At 44.3% G+C, this 22,071-nt stretch overlaps 1 protein-coding gene across 7 annotated transcripts in view; it reads right to left on the minus strand.

Moving 5' to 3' along the window:
• Positions 1 to 22,071, minus strand: part of Slc23a2 (solute carrier family 23 member 2) — a 101,610-nt gene that overhangs the window by 72,897 nt on the left and 6,642 nt on the right. Inside the window, exon 2 of one of the 7 annotated variants that reach the window (XM_075962244.1) lies at positions 7,919 to 8,026. The exons of 5 other annotated variants lie outside the window; for them this stretch is intronic. The gene's annotated coding sequence lies outside the window, so the exon portion shown is untranslated. Of the gene's footprint in view, positions 1 to 7,897; positions 8,027 to 22,071 lie in introns of all 7 variants that reach the window. One more of the 7 variants, XM_075962245.1, reaches the window with a different exon arrangement.

Here is a 22,071-nt window from a genome sequence, read left to right on the forward strand (position 1 = left end):
CAGTCCTGCAGAGGAGGGGGAGAATCAGGACCAAAGGAACCAGGTGACAGGGACACTATGAGAACACAGACCCACAGACCCAATTGACTAGGACTCAGGAGCTCTCAGGGATCAGGGAGCCTGTAGAGGTCTGATCTAGGTCATCTGCATATATGTCATAGCTGAGTAGCGTGGTGTTCTTGTGGGATTCCTAAAAGTGGGAGCAGGGGTGGTTGCTGACCTTTGGCCTTTTATGGGACCCTTTCCCTTCATCCTCAGGCCTATAGTCATAACTACCTGAAACACTGAAGCAGGAGGCTCACAAGTTCAAGGCCTGCCTAGGCTACAAAGTAAGTTTGAGGCCTGCCTAAGATACATAATAAATTCAAGGCTAGTCTCAATCACTTACTACCTAGTATCAAATAAATCAATAAAAAGTATGAGCTAGGGATGTAGTTCAGTGTTTGGAATATTTATCTAGTGTGTTCAAATCCCAGCACTGCCAAAATAAAATTCTCTGTTGCACAAGATAGCCCCCCCCCACTCACCCACCAGGTTTCTCTGTGTAACACCGGGCACTCTGCCAGCCTCTGCCACCACCAGCTGGAGCACAAAATATTTTCAAAGACAGTACTTCGGAAGAATACCTATAAAATCAATTTTGCTCTCAGCTGGAATTTCTTCATGGATTTAAACTTCATGCCCTTAGCATGGGGCTTTGATTGGAAACACAAGCATGTTAAGTCTACTCTAAAGTAGTGCTGGCAAGTTTATCAGAGAACATGGCTGCAATTGTCCTAATTGTTAGTTATTGTTGTTACTTACTATACCCACTCATATCTTTACCCTAAGGGTCTGAATTTTTTTTTCTTTCCTGGTTTTTCAAGAAGGGTTTTTCTGTGTAGCTTTGGAGCCTGTCCTAGAACTTGTTCTGCAGACTAGGCTGGCCTCGAACTCACAGAGATTCACCTGCCTCTGCCTCCCAAGTGCTGGGATTAAAGGCGGGCAGTGTGCACCATCACCCCCCTCCCCCGAACAGTAAAGGGGTTTCTTTCCTGCCAGGTCTTGGAGCACAGAGTGATAAAAGTAGGGGGGTCAAAGCCATCAGGACAGCAAAGCCCCTGTATTAACCACTGTTCCAGGTTGCCCAAACACTACCACAATCAAGATTTAGTAACATACTAAGACGTGTGCTTCTCAAAACGGTTACACTCTGCTTCTGCAGCTGAAGTATGGGTGGCTGCACAGACTCCTTCTATAATCACTAACTGGAGCCTGTGGGAATGAGGACTATCCCGCATAAGCTCGTGCATCTAAACACTCGGTCCTTGGCTGGTGGCACTACTGGAGGTTAGGGAACTTCTAGGGTACAGCACTGGGGGAGGACTTACAGAAGAGTTTATAGCCCAAGCCCACCTCCAGTTTGCTCTCTACTGTGTGTAGCTGGAGATCTCTCAGGTTTGTGCCCTGACCACCTGCTGCCATGCCTGTGCCTTGACTATGGATTCTCCTCAAACTCTAAACCAAAACACTCCTCTTCCTTCTATAAATTGCTTTAGTACATTTCCAGTACAAACCCAGAGCCAGACTCAGTGGCCATCTCATGCACGGTCAGCCCAGCCCCGCTCAGGGCCTGGCCCAGGAGTGCTGAGACAGCCAACAGTCCGGGCAGACCGACTGGAAAGTCCTAGCTGACAAGTTTCCCAGCTGTTACTGAAGGAGTTGGTCTGGCATCAGCATTTACCAGTAGGCTAGGGGTAAACAAGCACAGAAGTACCAGAGTCTGGCCTTCAATCAGCCATCATGAGCCTGCCTTTCCCACCCCAATTTCAGGAACACTAGTCTTTAAATGGATAGCTGAATGGATAGATGGGTAGAAAATTTTTTAAGTAATTAAAATGTGAATGAAGAAATGTATATGTTTCCTTTTTTAAAACAATGTAAAACTTAACAAAATAAAATCTTCCTAACTCTCAGAAAAGAGGCACAATGTAGCAACCACCACTAAAGATTATTCAAGAGGTATAACTGGGTGGAAGCTGAGCGCTTGCTGCCAGAACCTCTGTGAGGAGCAGCCAATTGTTTCTAACTGCAGCCCTCTTCTGGGCCTCCGCAAGCACCAGCACACACAACTCACACAGACACATACAGAAAAAAATAAAAACATTTAAAGTAAAACTAAAAAGTATATGGATAGAAGATGAAAAAGTAGTCTTTTTAAAATTGCTTGCTTATGTTTTCAAAAAGTGTACTGTTCTTTGAGACGTGCAGGCTACACAGTTATCTACCACATGACCCTACCTCAGAGAAACATTAATACATACATGTATGTGCATACACTGATAAGGACAAACCTCAGGCTGCTTTGAAGTGGGAGGAGGAGCATAAGATTATGAGTCCACAGATTCAATGCAATGCCCATCAAAATCCCAACAAAATTCTTCAAAGACCTCGAAAAAATAGTACTCAACTTCATTTGGAAAAGCAAAAAAAACAGGATAGCCAAAATAATCCTGTACAATAAAAGAACTTCTGGGGGCATCACAATCCCTGGCTTCAAACTCTACTACAGAGCTACAGTACTGAAAAGAGCCTGGTATTGGCATAACAGTCAGGAGGACCAATGGAACCAAATAGAAGACCCGGATATCAATCCACACATCTTCGAACACATGATATTTAATAAAGAAGCAAAAAATATCAATGGAAAAAAGAAAGCATATTTAACAAGTGGTGCTGGTATAACTGGATATCAACATGTAGAAAAATGAAAATAGACCTATATCTATCACTATACACAAAACTCAAGTCCAAATGGATCAAAGACCTCAACATAAAGCCAACCACACTGAACCTTATAGAAGAGAAGGTGGGAAGTATACTTGAAAGCATTGGCACAGGGAACCACTTCCTAAATAGAACCCCAGCAGCACAGATATTGAGAGAAATGTGACCTCCTGAAACTGAAAAGCTTCTGTAAAGCAAAGAACACGGTCAACAAGACAAAATGACAGCCTACAGAATGGGAAAAGATCTTCACTAACCCCACATCAGACAGAGGTCTGATCTCCAAAATATACAAAGAACTCAAGAAATTGGACACCAAAAGAACACATAATCCAATAAAAAAGAAATGGAGTACAGACCTAAACAGAGAACTCTCAAGAGAGGAATCTAAAATGGCTGAAAGACACTTAAGGAAATGTTCAACATCCTTAGTCATCAGAGAAATGCAAATCAAAACAACTCTGAGATTCTATCTTATACCTGTAAGAATGGCCAAGATCAAAAACACTGATGACAGCTTATGCTGGAGAAGTTGTGGGGAAAAGGGAACACTTCTGCATTGCTGATAGCAATGCAAGCTGGTACAACCCCTTTGGATGTCAGTGTGGTGATTTCTCAGAAAATTAGGAAACAACCTTCCTCAAGACCCATTAATACCACTTTTGGGTATATATCCAAAGGATGCTCAATTGTGCCACAAGGCCATGTGCTCAACTATGTTCATAGCAGCATTGTTTGTCATAGCCAGAACCTGGAAACAACCTAAATGTCCCTCGATGGAAGAATGGATAAGGAAAATATGGTACATTTACACAATGGAGTACTACACAGCAGAAAAAAATATCAACAGCTTGAATTTTACAGGAAAATGGATAGAAATAGAAAATGTTATTTTGAGTGAGGTAACCCAGACACAGAAAGACAATTATCACATGTACTCACTCATAGGTGGTTTTTAAACAGAAAGCAAAGAAAGCCAGCCTACAAACCACAATCCCAGAGAACTTAGACAACAATGAGGACCCTAAGAGAGACATACATAGATCTAACCTACATGGGAAGTAGAAAAAGACAAGATCTCCTGAGTAAACTGGGAACATGGTGACCTTGGGGAAGGGCTGAAGGAGGGAGGGGAGAGGCAAGGAGGGGAGCAGAGAAAAATGTAGAGTCCAAGCCAGGCAGTAATGGCGCACATCTTTAATCCCAGCACTTGGCAGGCAGATCTATCTCTGTGAGTTCGAGGCCAACCTGGCCTCCATAGTGATTTCCATGACAGCCAGAGCTGCTACAGAGAGAAGCCTTATCTTATAAACCCAAAAAGGAAAGGGGAAAGAAAAAAATGATTGTGAGACCTTCCTAATTTATACAATTCTGAAGACGCTGAATTATTTTCTAACATGTATATGCTTCTTTTGATATAGAGATATATCGTACTTGACAGGTAGAAGCTGGAGGATCAAGAGTTCAAGGTCAGTCAGGGCTACAGGAGACCCTGTCTCAAAAAAAAAAAAGGCTAAAAGTATTAATTTTAAAAATAAAATAAGGGTTCCACAAGGGCAAAATTCAACACTCACAATTAACAAGGTATCATTTTAGCACACAAATTACATAAAAATCTAGGAATTGCAAACCAAAGTCCTAGACATTTTACAGACGTATTTGGGGAAGTGTTTAATGCTGACTGGAAAAACGAGTGGAAGGACTGGCTTCCTCCTCTACTAGGCAAGGATCGGAGAGCAAACCACAGAGCTGGGTCACAAGTTCTAAATGCAAATCAGCATTTCGAGAAAGGAATCTCTAAAGAAGAGTTAACAGAAGTCCAGCACCACAAACCAACCAGGCCTGGACACTGAGCGAATGCCCTTCCACCTAGTCTCCTCCCCGTGCAGCATCCTCCAACCACAAGGTCACAGGCCTCAGATCAAAGTGGCACTCCTAGAACAGACCAGGACATCTCTGAGCATGGGGTCGTCCAACTCTCTCTCCCACGAACGTCTGAGCATCTACCTCTATTGCTCATAGTAGGTTTGGTTACAAAGGAGTCTTTAATCCCAGCACTCGGGAGGCAGAGGCAGGCGGATCTCTGTGAGTTCGAGACCAGCCTGGTCTACAGAGCTAGTTCCAGGACAGGCTCCAAAGCCACAGAGAAACCACGTCTCGAAAAAACAAAAAAAAAAACAAACAAAAAAACAAAAAAAAAAAACCAACAACAACAACAAAGGAGTCACAAGGTTAAGTAAGCATCTCTAATCAAAAATCCCAAATCTGCTAACAAAAGTACACAATTTACACCATGAAACTTTAGGGTTTTTTTTTCTTTCGTTTTTATTAAATGTTTTACATTAAATATTTTACATTTTTCATTTATTTAGTTTCTCCTCCCTCCTCTCTTCCCATTCCACCCCCCCACTTCCTGTCTATCCTGCCCCCCACCCACCCACTTCTCCATTCAGAAAGAGGCAGATCTCCCATGGGAGTCAACAAAGCAGGTCATATTAGGTTGAGGCAGGACCAACTCCTCCTGCATGGAGGCTGGGTGAGGCATCCCTGCATCATGAAAGCCATCCATGAAGCTTTGTTTAAACCACAAAACTATTTTAAAGTATTGCATAAAGTTACCTTGAGGCTATATGTATATGAAGTATACAAAACATAAAATGAATTTCATGTTGAGAGCTGGGTCTTACCCTTAAAATATCACTATATAAACTCGCCATTTAAAAAAAAAAAGTAAAATACTTCTGGTCCTAACCATTCTAGAAAAGGGATATTCAACCTGCGCATGTTGCAGTTGCCAATCTTTGATTTCACACAGAAAATACATAAATAAAAATCTCCAAAAAATATGGAGTAGAAATAATACAAAATTACCATCAATTACTGACTCTCACCATCATTTCCCTAAAGACATTTACTGTTCAGAAGCAAGAAGAGAAGTCGGCATCTCTCAGCTGCCAGATATGGCATCAACTTAGCAGATGAAACAGTAATCAGCTGACAAAAATACCACGTCATGATCTAAATAACAAGACCCAAAACGCATTTAATTCGGATTAAAGCTATGCGCCTGAAAGCAGCGCACACTCAGCACAGACCAACTCTTCAGGCTTTTAAGGACTTAGTGGAGAGACACCTTACAGCTGCAAATCTGAACAAAACAGGAACTTCTTTTTGTTGTAGTTGTTTGCTTTGAAAACCTAAACAAGTAACTAAGTGACTGCAGAAAATGACAAAAGCAAATGACTGCCCCAAAGCGGTGCCACTTCCCAACCTCCCCACAAGAAGCAGGAGACCACAGAAAACAGAGCTCACAATTCAGCCACTGTTTCTTCCTTCCAGAAACAAGCTTTGAGAATATCTGGACCCAGTCTTGACTCTTTTGGTCTTCTTTTAGAAACTGTGGGTACTCACTTGTAAGAGCTTCTTTGCTGTATTGCTATTTCTAACAGGACGTAAAAAACCACTTAAAAATATTTCTAAGTCAAATTAAGGATAAACCTTTCTAACACTTTCAGGCTTAGCATGGCCTCCGCTCTGAAAATCGGCCACTGAAAAGTAGCCACCATTTACAGTTAAACACTTCTGGTCAAAAATAAATCTAAATGTTTCTTTAAAACTTTCTGTTGTTGTTGCTGGTTTTTCGAGACAGGGTTTCTCTGTGAAACAGTCCTGGTTGTCCTGGAACTCACTCTGTAGACCAGGCTAGCCTCAAACTCAACAGAGATCCTCCTGCCTATGTCTCCCAAGTGCTGGGGTTAAAGGGGCATGCCTCCACTCACGGCATATAAGTGTTTTAGATAAAAACTATAAATCTAAAACCAAAAAACAAACAAACAAGGGCCAAGCGGTGGTGGCACACTTTAATCCCAGCATTTAGGAGGCAGAGGCAGACAGATCTCTGTGAGTTCAAGGCCAGCCTGCTTCACAAGAGCTAGTTCCAGGGCAGCTAGAACTGTTACACAGAGAAACCCTGTCTCAAAAAGACCAAAAGGAAAAAACCAACAACAACAACAAAAACCTATAAAACCTATGGGCTAGAGAGATGGTCTGGGGTTAAGATCATGGACTATTTTTTCAGAGGACCTGGGTTTGATTTTTAGCGATTGAGTCAAGTGGCTCTCAACTGCTATGACTTCAGCATTGCCGTTCATCATCGAAGGAAGTCAGAACAGGAACTTAGACAGGGCAGGCTCTTGGAGCTGATGCATAGAGCATGGAAGGGTGCTGCTTATTGGTTTGCTTCCATGGCTTTGCTCAGTCTGCTTTCTTATAGAAAACAGGACCACCAACCCAGGAATAGCACCACCCACCATAGGCTGAGCCTCATCAATCACTAAGAAAATGCCTGAGAGTTGGATCTTATAAAGGCATTTTTCTCAATTGAGGGTCCCTCCTTTCAGATGACTCTAGCTTGTTTTTTTTTTAAAGATTTTATTTATTACATATACAATACAGTGTTCTGCCTCCATATCAGAAGAGGGCACCATATCTCATTGTAGATGGTTGTGAGCCACCATGTGGTTGCTGGGAATTGAACTCAGGACCTCTGGAAGAGCAGTCATGTCCTTAACCTCTGAGCCATCTCTCCAGCCCAGACTCTAGCTTGTTTTAAATTGACATAAAACTTGCCAGGACAACATGTTTAATCTATTATTACAAATAGTATAATATATTCTCATCTCTAGAAATATGGAGGTAGAGAAAACTAGGGCTTCACCATCCTAATTATAAAGACCTAAGTAATAAAAATACAATTCTAGGTAAATTCTAGGCAAAAATGGCAAAGTTTAAAAGTCTAGTGGCAATCAATTATCAAAGTCAAACTTGGTAACACAGTGATCCTGCTTCCCCTTAGTGAACTGCATCTTCACTAACTAGTCAGCCTTCAATCACACTGAAAAGGCCATTGTGTGTGCACCAGCCAAAACCTAAAGTCTTTCCCAAATTGTCTTAGCATGATCACAATTAGAGGATGGGCACATTACAGTGACTCAGGTCACTGCCCAAAACCAAAGACCTGGAAATGGTCCTGCCCAGACCACGGTAAGGGAAAAGGCAAGCACAGGGCACTTGGACATGCTGCAGTCCCACCGTCTCCACAGGGCAAGGGACGACAGAGAGCTGGACTCACACTCTGCCGGCAGCCGCTCACCAGTTGCTCAGGGAACAGAGGTAGACCTGTCCCATCTCCTTTCTCAATTGACGGAAGTGCCAAGGTGCACTCTCAGCTCTCAACAGGATGCAGTGTCCTGCTGGATACCTGAAAGCCACAAACAGGACCTCAGAGTCAAAACGGCCAGCAAACATTAATCCTATTGAAGACATGGTTCCAGAACGTGACTGCTAAAGGAGGCTCCGTTCAAACAAAGCACGACAGACTGCATCAGCCTTCTAGGGCTAGTTTCTAAGCATGAAGGCAGTTTTGAAGTTTATTTTGTCATTCTACTGGAGCAAAACAGACTCAAAAAGAGCACTCTAATGTCAACCCCAGACTCAGACCAGGAATGTTAAGTGTGGAGACCACACCTGGTGTCCCTCTCTCATTCTCTGGGGTAACAGACTCTAGTCTACCTTACTTTCACTGCAAAAACACCATTGGGGGGAAAAACTGGGAGTGGGTCAGATCAAGGCTCTCTAGTTAAGAACACTAGCTTCCAGAGAACCCAAGTTTGTTCCTAGTACCCATGTGGTAGCTCACAACCAAATTCCAGTTCCAGGGATCTGGTGCCTTCTTCTGACCTCACTAGGCACCAGGCATGCCTGTGGTGTACATACATAAATAGAAGCAGGCAAAAACACTCATACATATAAAATAAACTAAATCTAAAATAAATGTATTCAAATTTCTAAGTTCAAGGTGGCAGCTGGTTTTTCCATGCATATTTTAGTAAACAATTAAATTTGAAATCTAAAATATACTTTAAATAAAATCATGATCTGAAAGATTTTTCTTCATCCTTTAAAAAAACAAAAAAACCGGTTTTGGAAGAAGGAGTTGTTTTGAAGCAGGGTCTCACTATGCAGCCCTGGCTGGCTTCAACGGCAGAGATCCACCTGCCTCTTGTCTCCCCAGTGCTACCAAACCTCACTAAACTTTACTATTTGAAAAACAACATTTTTCTGCCAGGCAGTGGTGGCATGCACCTTTAATCCCAGCACTCAGGAGGCAGAGGCAGGCGGGTATCTTGAGTTCCACAGCCAGCCTGGCCTATGGACCAAGTTCCAGGACAGCGAGGGCTATACAAAGCAACTCTGTTGTGGGGTGGATGGGACACAATATTTCTTTTTTTTTTTTGGTTTTTCGAGACAGGGTTTCTCTGTGGCTTTGGAGCCTGTCCTGGAACTAGCTCTGTAGATCAGGCTGGTCTCGAACTCACAGAGATCCGCCTGCCTCTGCCTCCCGAGTGCTGGGATTAAAGGCGTGCGCCACCATCGCCCGGCTGGGACACAATATTTCTAATTTGAAAATTAAACTAGAGAAAAGTGATCTTTAAATAAAATTTATTTCTCAAATGCATCATAAAATAAGATTACTAGAGAAGCTGTAGAAACTCAATGTTTTATTAAAATACTAATATTCTTGATATAGATATATAGAGAGAGCTATTATAAACCACCAAGAAAAACAAACTAAGAAAAATTGGGAACAAATAAGCCAAACAAAATATAACTGCAAAACAAAATCATTAAAAGTGCACCAGACTGTGAGTTCGAGACCAGCCTGGTCTACAAGGGCTAGTTCCAGGATAGGCTCCAAAACCACAGAGAAACCCTGTCTCGAAAAACCAAAAAAAAAAAAAAGTGCACCAGAGACTGGAGAAATGTGGTTCAGAGCACTTTCTACTCTTGCAGAGGACCTGGGTTCAGTTCCCAGCACCCATGTAAAGGCCTGGCACGCATGTAATCCCACCACAGAATCCCTATGACAAGCTGGGAGCAAGATTTCTTTTTTTAATTTTATGTGCATTGGTTTATATGTCTGTGTGAAGGTGTTGGGTCCCCTGAAACTGGAATTACAGACAGTTATGAGCTGCCGCGTGGGTTCTGGAAAAAGTCAGTGCTCAACCGCTGAGCCATCTTTCCAGCCCTGCAAGCTCTGGCAAGAGACACTGCTCCAGTATAAAGTGGTGAGCAGCTGAGGAAGAAATTCAGTCACAGGCACTCACACACATGCATGTGCACATACATGGGCAACATTCATATACACACATTACACACATGCAAATGATAATAAAAATCCTTCAAACTGCAAAAGATGCCCCTTTCAAAAATTTAAATAACCAGAAAAATGCACATAGATTTTCATAAAATGCAAATCCCCATTGTATATTGTTCACCATGGCAAGAAAAAGTGGGGGGAAGTCAAAGGTTCAACAGAAGGATTTGTCATGTCAATTGAGATGCATTGCACACAAAGAAGCTGTTAAAAATCGAGCTGTAAAGAAGTATTTAGTCACATTCCTAAGGCAGAGTGCTAATGGCTTAGTTTTTTACGTTAATTTCTTTACTGAAAAGGAGACCCCGCGCGCCTTAGCACACTTAAAGGTGAGAGAACAACTTGTCAAAGTCAGTTCTCTCCTTCCACGGGCGGGCATGGAGACTGTCCCCAGGTCATCCGCTTGGTGCAAGCACCTTCGCCCACCATGCCACCTCACTGTTGTCTGATCTCTGTGTTGGAAGTTATACTTGATGGGTGCATTTCCACATACACGGAAAGTTTACTTTCAAATACACCGTGAAACCCTGAGTGTTCAGTGAGTTAAAGCAAGGAGCTACTTCACCACAAGTCTTGCATTTCATCACTGTGAGCAGAAGGATGCCTGTCTCACTTCCAGAGAGCCTTCCAGTAATTCTGACCAACAGCTTCAGTGTTCTCTATAAGACAAGTCCCAAAAATATCTGTGACCTGCCAGCATATTTTTTTCAATCCATTTCTTTTTTATTTATTTATTATGTATACAATATTCTGTCTGTGTGCATACCTGCAGGCCAGAAGAGGGCATCAGACCCTATTACAGATGGTTGTGAGCCACCATGTGGTTGCTAGGAACTGAATTCAGTCAGGACCTTTGGAAGAGCAGGCAATGCTCTTAACTGCTGAGCCTCTCTCCAGCCCCTCAATCCATTTCTGATTACAAAAAAAGAACAAAAAACAGGAGAGGAGAGGAGGGGAGGGGAGGGGAGGGGAGGGGAGGGAAGGGGAGGGGAGGGGAGGGGAGGGGAGGGGAGGGGAGGGGAGGGGAGGGGAGGGGAGGAGAGGAGAGGAGAGAGTCAGATTTTGACACCCTCCAGGGACTACTCGATCTGCTTTCTACACAGATCAAGGACAACTCTACATACCCAGGAGAACTCAATTTGCAAAATCATTTCATTTATTGGGAGAATAAAGTCAGCAACGTTGGTGGCCACACTAAATTAAGAGATGGCAAACAGCCAGCTATGGTGGTGCACGCCTTTAATCCCAGCACTCAGGAGGCAGAGGCTGGTGGATCTTTATGAGTTCAAAGCTAGCCTGGTCTACAAAGTGAGCTCAGGACAACCAGGGCTGTTACACAGAGAGACCCTGTCTGGGGGAGGCGGGGAGGAGCTGACAAACAAAGCAGATATCTAATTCATACACCAAAGAGACAGGGGCTCCACGGTTAGTAACGCGTGTTTCCCTCCATTCCCATCATCAATCAACTCTGCAGGGCTCTGAAAGTCATACATGTCTGAGCTGTAGCTCCTTTAGAGCGCTGGTTCTCAACCCTGGCTGCACAATGAAATTGCCTTGAAAAATCTTTAAAACTCCAATACTCCAATGAATGTAGAAACTGCATCTCAGATTCTGGGGTGAGACCAGGCATCCACGGTTTCTCCAAATTCCCCAGGTGATTTCAGAGTGCTGTTAAGTTGGGGACCACTGATCTCAAGCACCTTTTTTCAAACAGATAATGAACAACCCATAAGGGTGACGGTTGGGGGTGGGGGAATAAAGCAATGACTGAGGGTCAGCAAATTTTTAATTCCTTTTTTTTTTTAAGTAATTCTTGGTACCACCACCAAATCTGATCTACCAATTCCATGAAATCACTATCAAAAAATCCCATCGGCCTTTTTGGCAAAAGCTGACAGACTAATCCTCAAAGTCACATAAAAATACACTGGTCCAAGAATAGCAAAAGAACAAAACCAGAAGCCTGCTTTTTCTCCAGCTTCAAAACTGAACAGAAAAACATGGTAATTCAGACAGGGTGGTATAAGGACAAACACAATGTTGGCATAAGGACATACATAGAAACTAATGGAAGGAATACAACAGAGAACCCAGAAATAAACCCTAACACAATTCAACGGGGTAGAGAGTAGTCTTTCCATCGAGTGTTTCTAAGACATCCTGAGTTAATATAAGACTTTCCTGGGAGATGCACAGTGATACATCTTGTGGGAAAGTAGGGCAGTCAAAATGAAATCTGGAAACGTATTTTAAGAGTTGATGGACACTGAAAGAAATAAAAGTGTGAGATTTCAATCCTGAAAAGAAATTTTAAAGAGTTTAAAACATTTGGTACATCAACCTTAATCAGTACTGAGCAAGTAAACTCAACTGGTATCTGTCATGAGTAATATTATAATGCAGATTCCCTGCACAGTCAAAGGGCTTAGAAGAGCTTCTACTCCTAATCAGCTTGTAGTCCTGCAACCGTGGACCCTAGATGGAGGTGTTGGGGAAGGGAGCACACACCAGAGAAAGCAGGAGGGACGCCAGGCCACAGGGTGAGCATCCCAGGAGCTCACAAGGGGCTTCAGCGATGATACGGGAGCCTCAGGAGCAAGGGGGTGGACTGAGAAGGGAAAGGACAGAAAGCTGCTGCTGTGCATATACTCAGCCTATCTGCACAGGGAGAGGAGACCTGTCCCATAAAACTCCTCTGAGGAAGAACGTTTTCAAAGACTGACACAAAAGGGCAAGCAGCTACACAATAGAATGGCATGAGCTAAAAACAAGAAAGCCCCTGGAACGGACCTGAAGAGAAATATAACTAATTCCTCCTGGCAAGAAATGTAGAGTCAGCCGGGCGGTGGTGGCGCACGCCTTTAATCCCAGCACTCGGGAGGCAGAGGCAGGCAGATCTCTGTGAGTTCGAGGCCACCCTGGTCTACGAGAGCTAGTTCCAGGACAGGAACCAAAAAGCTAGAGAAACCCTGTCTCGGAAAATCCAAAAAGAAAAAAAAAGAAAGAAAAAAAGAAAAAAAAATGCAGAGTCATCCTCAATCCAACAGGGAAGGTGAACTTACTGGAGAACTACCACAGTGACCAGGACAGACCCTACCAGGATCCCTGGAAGCTCTAAGGGGCTGGGAAGGTGGCTTGCCATGCTCAATAACCTGGCTTCAATGCCCAGAACCCACGTGGTGGTAGGAACTGACTCACCACAGCTTGTTCTTATAAACAATTTTAAAACCCTCCACTCTTCCTCGGGCTGGCAGGGGTGGGGAACAGCTCGACAGCAGAGGGTCTGAGACAAGGTCTGTGTAATTCAAGCTGGCTTTGAACCTTATTATATATCCCAGACTGGCCTAAGCCTCAGCCTCCCAAGTACTGGGATTACAAGTGCAGTCATCTTTCTCAGCAAAAGTATTTTTTGAATATAGGGTAGAGAGATGTCTCAGTGGTTAAGAGCACTAGGGAAGACCTGACACCCTCTTCTGGCCTCCACAAGTACTGCATATGTGTGGTAAAACATGCATACAGGAAAAATACCCATATACATAAAATTAAAAATTTAAAAACTCTAAATAAAGGACAACAAACTGAAATCTATTGACCTTGTTTGGTGTTTGTTTATTTGTTTGTTTGTTTTGTTGGTTTTTTTTTTTTCAAAACAGGGTTTCTCTATAGCTTTGGTGCCTGTCCTGGAACTCGCTCTTGTAGACCAGGCTGGCCTCAAACTCACAAAGATCCGCCAGCCTCTGCCTCCCAAATGCTGGGATTAAAGGCATGCACCTCCGCTGCCCAGCACCTTGTTATTTAAAAAAGTAAAGAAACTATGTTTGTTCTCTTCATGGAAAGAACAAATCAACATTATAAAGGTACTTTAGGGAGTGGCTCAATGGTAGAACACTTACCTAGAATGTGCACAGTTCTTAGTTCAATACATAGCAACACACACACGTTGACAAGACTCTTCAAACTAACTTGTGTTTACATTTAAACTGTTTTGAAATTCTAAACTGAAAAACACTTAATTGCAAAAGCAAAAAAGAGAGGGAGGGAGGGAGGGAGGGAGGGAGGGAGGGAGGGAGGGAGGGAGGGAGGGAAACACTTGAGGCCAGGCATGGTGATTCATGCCTTTAATCCCAACACTCAGAGACAGAGGTAGGAATATCTCTGTGAGTTTAAGGCCAGCCTGATCTACACAGTGAGTTTCAGAACAGCCGGGGCTATAAAGAGAGACCCTGTTTCAAAAAGAAACACAGACAGACAGACACTTGAGGCCAGGGATATAGCTCAGTTGGAAATGTTTGCCTACAGTGCATGAAGTCTTCATTAAAAAGCATAAAAACCCGTGTATAGTGGTCCATGCCTGCAATGCCAGCACTCTGAAGAGGCAGGAGACTCAGATGTTAAAGGGCATCCTCAGTGATACAGGCCAACCAGGGCTACGTAAGACCTTTGCTCAAAAAAGTAAAAAAAGGTTAGGTAAACCGGTGAAGGCACTTGCCACCACACCTGATAACCTGATTTGATCCCAAGGACCCAACAGTGAAGAGAACCAATTCCTTCAAGTTGTCTCTGACCGCTACACAAACAGCTGTGACAAATGTGCATACATACGTAATAAAATCGATGTTTTAAATGTTTAGTGACAGAGGCAGTTAAGTAAAGAACAGAAAGAGGGATCAAATAGCACATCCCATGGCAGGTCCAAGGACTTAGAACCGTGGTTAAGTTAGATGAAGTCATGAATGGTGATGGAAAAACAAACTGGGAGCAGTAGGAGGGAGGTCCCTTACTTCATACTGTACTCCAATACAAATACCTGATTAATTACAAACTTTAAAAACCAACAAAAAGTAAGAATGTATACTTATGAGATATTGGGTGTAAAGAAACTATAGAAAAGATTTTAAATCAAAATTAAAGAGTCTACAACTTTCGGACTTAAGGACAAAAATGCAAAGGCAATAAATAGCCTTTTCTCATTCATTTCTCACGCAGAGTGGCTGAAACGAGCAAATGCAACACTGGGTGCCGGGACTGGGAAGGACCAAGTGTAACACTGGGTGCCGGGACTGGGAAGGACCAAGTGTAACACTGGGTGCCGGGACTGGGAAGGACCAAGTGTAACACTGGGTGCCGGGACTGGGAAGGACCAAGTGTAACACTGGGTGCCGGGACTGGGAAGGACCAAGTGTAACACTGGGTGCCGGGACTGGGAAGGACCAAGTGTAACACTGGGTGCCGGGACTGGGAAGGACCAAGTGTAACACTGGGTGCCGGGACTGGGAAGGACCAAGTGTAACACTGGGTGCCGGGACTGGGAAGGACCAAGTGTAACAGTGGGTGCCGGGACTGGGAAGGACCAAGTGTAACACTGGGTACAGGGACTGGGAAGGACCAAGTGTAACAGTGGGTGCCGGGACTGGGAAGGACCAAGTGTAACACTGGGTGCCGGGACTGGGAAGGACCAAGTGTAACACTGGGTGCCGGGACTGGGAAGGACCAAGTGTAACACTGGGTGCCGGGACTGGGAAGGACCAAGTGTAACAGTGGGTGCCGGGACTGGGAAGGACCAAGTGTAACACTGGGTGCAGGGACTGGGAAGGACCAAGTGTAACAGTGGGTGCCGGGACTGGGAAGGACCAAGTGTAACAGTGGGTGCCGGGACTGGGAAGGACCAAGTGTAACACTGGGTGCCGGGACTGGGAAGGACCAAGTGTAACACTGGGTGCAGGGACTGGGAAGGACCAAGTGTAACAGTGGGTGCCGGGACTGGGAAGGACCAAGTGTAACACTGGGTGCCGGGACTGGGAAGGACCAAGTGTAACACTGGGTGCCGGGACTGGGAAGGAGCAAGTGTAACACTGGGTGCCGGGACTGGGAAGGACCAAGTGTAACACTGGGTGCCGGGACTGGGAAGGACCAAGTGTAACACTGGGTGCAGGGACTGGGAAGGACCAAGTGTAACAGTGGGTGCCGGGACTGGGAAGGACCAAGTGTAACAGTGGGTGCCGGGACTGGGAAGGAGCAAGTGTAACACTGGGTGCCGGGACTGGGAAGGACCAAGTGTAACACTGGGTGCAGGGACTGGGAAGGACCAAGTGTAACAGTGGGTGCCGGGACTGGGAAGGACCAAGTGTAACAGTGGGTGCCGGGACTGGGAAGGACCAAGTGTAACACTGGGTGCCGGGACTGGGAAGGAGCAAGTGTAACACTGGGTGCCGGGACTGGGAAGGACCAAGTGTAACACTGGGTGCAGGGACTGGGAAGGACCAAGTGTAACACTGGGTGCCGAGAGTGGGGAGGGAACAGAAAACAGTTCACAGTGGGTTTTAGACAAAACAAGACTTGAAGAAAATGTTCTAGTCTTAGAGACTTGGACACTCATACTCCCCCACATCGCACATTTGTAGAATATTTGGTAAAGCAGTATCATGAAAGCTAAAGAGCTCTTGATAAAAAGAAATGTATGAGCTCCGGGATTCTGTCAGCACTCACGACACCCTCCATGAAGTAGGGTCGGCAACCCTTCCTTACAAAGGGCCAGATAGGAAATACTTGCAGGTTACATGGTCTACAGCAGTGGTTCTCAACCTTCCTAACGCTGTGACCCTTTAATACAGTTCCTCATGTTGTGGTGATTCTCAACCATAAAGTTATTCTCATTGTTACTTTATAACTGTAATTTTGTTACTGTTATGAATTGTAATGCAAATATCTGATGCGCAAGATGTCTGATATGCAACCCCCCAAAAGGGGTCTTGACCCACAGACTGAGAACCTCTGGTCTAGAGTATACATGCCCATGTTGGAACAAAACTTTGATAACCAGCATCCACATCACCTAGGAACTTAGGTGCTAGAAATGCACATTCCCAGGCCCTACCCTGACCTTCTGAATAAGACACCAAAGTGTGGAATCTACCACCTTAGACTGAAAAATGGTTGTGGTCAATCCCAGCCAGGAGATACACTTCTGGGGACAGCAGGGATTTTGGCCAGCACTGCACGAAAACAGCCAAATGAGGCTGACACCCAACTCATATAGGATGTCTGAAACACTGCATTCACCGTCAAATGCATGAAGCAAGCTGTGCTTTCAAGTCCAAAGCAAGGTAAAGAGAGAGCTGTCACACACAAACGAAATGTCAGATTGAACTGCTCAGTCAATTTTAATTAAGTCAATAAATCATATCTATCTACTTGAGCAAAGAGAAGCCAGTTTAAAAAAATCAAACAACAACAACAACATCAAACCTGAGTGATGAGGTAGAGATGAAATGCTATGGATAATTCCTACTCTAACAAAAGGTCTCTAACAGGCCTGCTACAGCCTCCTCCCAGCCCATTCAACACGGAGTTTTAGAGAAAGCACCTCTACGCTCTTTTCTTTCTTTTTTCTTTCTTTCTTTCTTTCTTTCTTTCTTTCTTTCTTTCTTTCTAGTTTTTTGTTTGTTTGTTTTGTGTTTTGTTTTTCAAGACAGGGTTTCTCTGTATCCTGGCTTTCCTGAAACTCACTCTGTAGACCAGGCTAGCCTTGAACTCACAGAGATCCACCCACCTCTTCCTCCCAAGTGCTGGGACTAAAAAGTGTGCAGCACCACCACCTAGCTGAGAATGTGCGTCATAAGTACATAAATAAGTCACCTACTATCTTCTGGTGGCTTTTCACCAAGATGGTGTCAAAGGCCCTTTTGATTTCAGCCATCGCGCTTTTAGCTGCTCAACTGTACCAGTGTGTGCTTCCTCTCATGGTCCTTTCCCCTTTGCTCACCATCATCTCTCCACAAGTGCCGTCAGACCCATCAATCTCAAGTCCCTGATAGGCATCCCAGATCAAAAAGGCAGAGTAGGATGATACTCTAATTTGAGTTTGGCAACAGACTCAAGAGACTCTGCTACTCACTGGCACCGTGACCATGAACAAGCTGAAACCTCCAAACCTCAGCACTCCCCACAGTACAATGGGCACAGTTAACCCCACAGGACTAAATTACAGCAATGCCACAATGAATGCTGGGCATAGCACCCAGTACACAAGAGCTACTGGCTTCTCCGCTCTCTTCATACCACCAGGAACAAGATCTGGAAGTGGAGTTCTATCAAGTGCCCAGAGTTTTAAGGGTCATTTCAGAATTCACAATCAGTAGTTACCCTAGAGATACGGATCAAACACAGAACAGAATCACCCTGTCGGTGGTCACACTAGCAATGCTGACCTCAAGTGCCCAACATATCACCTATACCTGTCAGCACAAACACCATTCCACTGGCCACTTCGTGGGCTAGCTGCCTCGCCCTTCTAGGGTCCCTGTTATTGCTTAGACAGGTTCTGATACCTTATTTAGCTATGTTCACTTTCAACTGCAAAAATGGGAGAACTCAATTAAGATACACACGCATACTTTAAAAAAAAAAAAGGCTAGGCTAGGGAGATAGTTGCTGCTAAGGTAAATTCCTGGGGCTGGGTGGCCAGTCAACCTAGCCTACCAGGCCAGTTCCAGGCCAGTGAGAGACCTTGTCTCAGTACATAACAAATAGTAGCTGGGTAAGTGAAAACAGTTAAAAACATGGGCTGCTCTTCCAGAAGACTAAGGTTCAATTCTCGGCACTCATGTGGCTCCTAACCCCCAACCCCAAAGGCAGATATGTCTCTAAGAACATAAATGGTCAGTGTACCTTGAGAGGTTAACACTGGCTGAACACAGTGCCTAACACCTCAACCCCAGGAAATAAACACACCAGGTTACCACTTCTGTTCCACCTCCAGCAGTCAAAACACACTTTCTAGGAAGATGGCTCAGTGGTTAAGAGAACTGGATGCTCTTCTAGAGGACCCAGGCTCTATCCCCTGAACCCATATGGCAACTCTCAATCCCATGATGCCCTCTTCTGGCCTTCAAGAACACTGCATGCATAGATATACATGCAGGCAAAAGACCTATCCACACAAAATAAAAATATGACCTCAAAAATTAATAATACAAATAAATGTGAGCAGTACCTGAGGAACAATATCAAGGTTGTCCGTTAGTCTATACATGTGCATAGACAAACAGACATTTGTGCAGGGGCAAACACACATACAAAGAGGAAATGGTCAGCTACCTGGGAAAGGGTATCACAGGTACTTAATGAGACGGACGTCTAGATATCTGATGCCTTGGAGGAACTCACAAGTGAAGGAAGCTTTCCTAGCCGGGCACTAGACAAGACTCCTCTCCTTCGTGGAGTTAACTCCCAGGAAGGCTGAAGACTGCCTACACTTAGAGAGAGAATTAAGGGTACTAAGAAGATACCGGGAAGATTTACATTTCCAGACAGGAGGAAATTCCATCACTCTCATTTCCGGACTTGGGTTGACAGGTTGGCACTACAACTTCGCTCACCCTGAACTTGCCCCGCGGGCATCTCAGCTGCAGCCACTTTCTGTCCAAGCGTCAGGCCTGAAGCCTCTGTCTTCCTCTTCTCCTTGCTCCTTTACTCCTCCTGTGTCTCTAACCCTACTCTTCATTCTCATCGTCTCCCCACAATAAATCACTCTGCTTTGACCTCCCCACCACTTGAGACCTATCCTATCCGCACCCATTCTCAAACAGCGACGGCTAGACTAAGTGTTCTTGCTGTAAGTAGTACCAGGGCTAGGGGTTCTGTAGTAGAACACATGCTAACATGACAGAGCCATGGGTTCAATCCCCAGCATGAAAATTAAAAAGACAAAGCTATCTGACTCTGCTATGGAGTAAACGGTTTCAGTCTCTGAAACAAACCCATATAGTTATCAGAAAATGGCTGGCACGAAACTCAGTTGTACAGCATGCACAAAGCCCTGGGTTCAAGTCTTAGCACTGGAGTGTGGAAGGAGAGAGAAAACACTAAGAAAAGGGCGTGTGAGTGAGCACTCAACGAGAAAGTGGCTGCCTATGAGCCAGAACCTTGACCCTGGACTTCCTAGTCTCCAGAACTGTGAGGAATAAATGACAGAGGCATTTTTGTGACAGCAGTTTGAGTCCCCCTGGCCTTTTTGCTCCCATGCCTACACCAGATTCCACAGGCCTTCTAAGATTCTTTGGAAATCCTATTTTCTGCTCCTACACTAGAGAGTACCACACTCAGAAATCCAAGTGCCTCAAAACTCTCCATCTGGAAAGGAAACTCTCCCTGCATAAAAAACTTCCCAGCTGACCATAAGAATACAGTCCTAAAAAGAGTAGTCACTCAACAATGTATTTTTTTTTCAACAATGTATTAAGTGTTGTAAACGCCAGAAAGGCCAGGCCGGGTGATCAGGTAAAGGGAAATTTATGCAGGAGTTCTGTAAGCCCAGAGTTTTGAGGCCAGTCTGGGCAACACAGCAAGATTCAGTGTCAAGATAAATAATGAAAGGTACAAGCTGAAAGCAGAGCTTAATATGAAATAGCCAACAACCTAGAACCTATGACAAGATAGAAACAGCAAAGCCAGGAAGAAGATGGCAATCCCAGAGAGTGCACAAAGGGCTCCTTTAAACCCAGAGGAAGTAATGCAGGCTTAACCAGGAGCAAGAATGATAGACTGAAGTAACACAAAGACACCCCCACACCCCCCCCACACCTTCTGAGCAGAGAACTGGAGGAGCAGCAGGGTAAAAGCATGAGTGAGGAACCAGACTCTGGAAGTAAAGCCTGTAAACAGGTTGAGGGAAGGCTTATCTGTAGGCACCACACGGGGCCACAAACGTGGCAAAAAGAAACCCCTGGGGCTGGAGAGATGGCTCAGAGGTTAAGAGCACTGGCTGCTCTTCCAGAGGTCCTGAGTTCAATTCCCAGCAACCACATGGTGGTTCACAACCATCTCTACTGAGATCTGGTGCCCTGCTCTGGCATGCGGGCATACATCAAGGCAGAATGTTGTATACATAATAAATAAATCTTTAAAAAAAAAAAAAAGAAAGAAACCTCTGAAATAGCTCAAGAAGCAGGCCAAGGAGGACAGGGAAGATGAGGTTTTAAGCAGAAACAGAGGAACAGAAGAGACTCGAGGAGCTGATGCCAAGGCTGCAGGAAAGGGACCCTTGTCCACAGGTGGAATTAAGAAATCTGGCAAAGCCGGGCGGTGGTGGCGCACGCTTTTAATCCCAGCACTTGGGAGGCAGAGGCAGGCGGATCTCTGTGAGTTCGAGACCAGCCTGGTCTACAAGAGCTAGTTCCAGGACAGGCTCCAAAGCCACAGAGAAACCCTGTCTCTAAAAACTAAAAAAAAAGAAAAAGCAGAAGAAATCTGGCAAAAAAATAAGCTGTTCCTCTTATCTGAGATGATGGTGACCCTCTTCTATTTCTATTTAAACATCCAGATTCCCTGAGATAACATCTTTGCCACTTACAGCTAGAATAAAGTGTTATCCTGGAGCCTGTTGTACATTGTAATAAACTTTTGTAAAATAATAATAATAATAGATAAATAAAATAAGTAATACAAAAGCATGAGAGTAAAAGAAATAAGGTTTTTTTCAAAGCTTACATTTATAGGTTCAAAGTGCCATAAAGATAAATTACTGGTGATGGCTTCATTCTCTTAACCAAAACCAGTGGGATCAAGTCCAGAACCCCAGCTGGAGCCCAGGGTTCCTTTGGAACACTGAAGAGCTCGACAACAGCCAACGCAGTACTTCCCATAACCAGCAAACAAAACGAGAGACCTCTCGAGTGCAAACACCTTGGTTTAATTCAAGGATGAATTAAATTTGTTCAGTCGCAGCTGGCACCTTATTAGTGGAAGAATGGGTGACCGGATGGGGGCAGGCTACACTAGCTTACCCTTCGGACAAAAAGCTCACTTCTAAACTGTGAAGTCTACTAGACTGCTATACAAATGAGGCAGGTAGTATGGCACAAAAACTACCTGACCATCCACAATGCTCCAAACAAACATTTCTTTTTTATTTTACTTTTGAGATTATAATTACATTTCTCCTTTCCCTTTCCTTCCTCCAGACCCTCCCATAAACACATATGTATATGCTCCTACCTATAACCTATTCAGTTACTTGTATGTTTTCAGGACTGACAATTTGGCACTGGACAACTGATGTGGGATTCCCCTCTGTATGCTGTAAATATCAT

Source organism: Microtus pennsylvanicus, chromosome 2, assembly GCF_037038515.1.
Source record: "Microtus pennsylvanicus isolate mMicPen1 chromosome 2, mMicPen1.hap1, whole genome shotgun sequence".
Classification (NCBI taxonomy): domain Eukaryota; kingdom Metazoa; phylum Chordata; class Mammalia; order Rodentia; family Cricetidae; genus Microtus; species Microtus pennsylvanicus.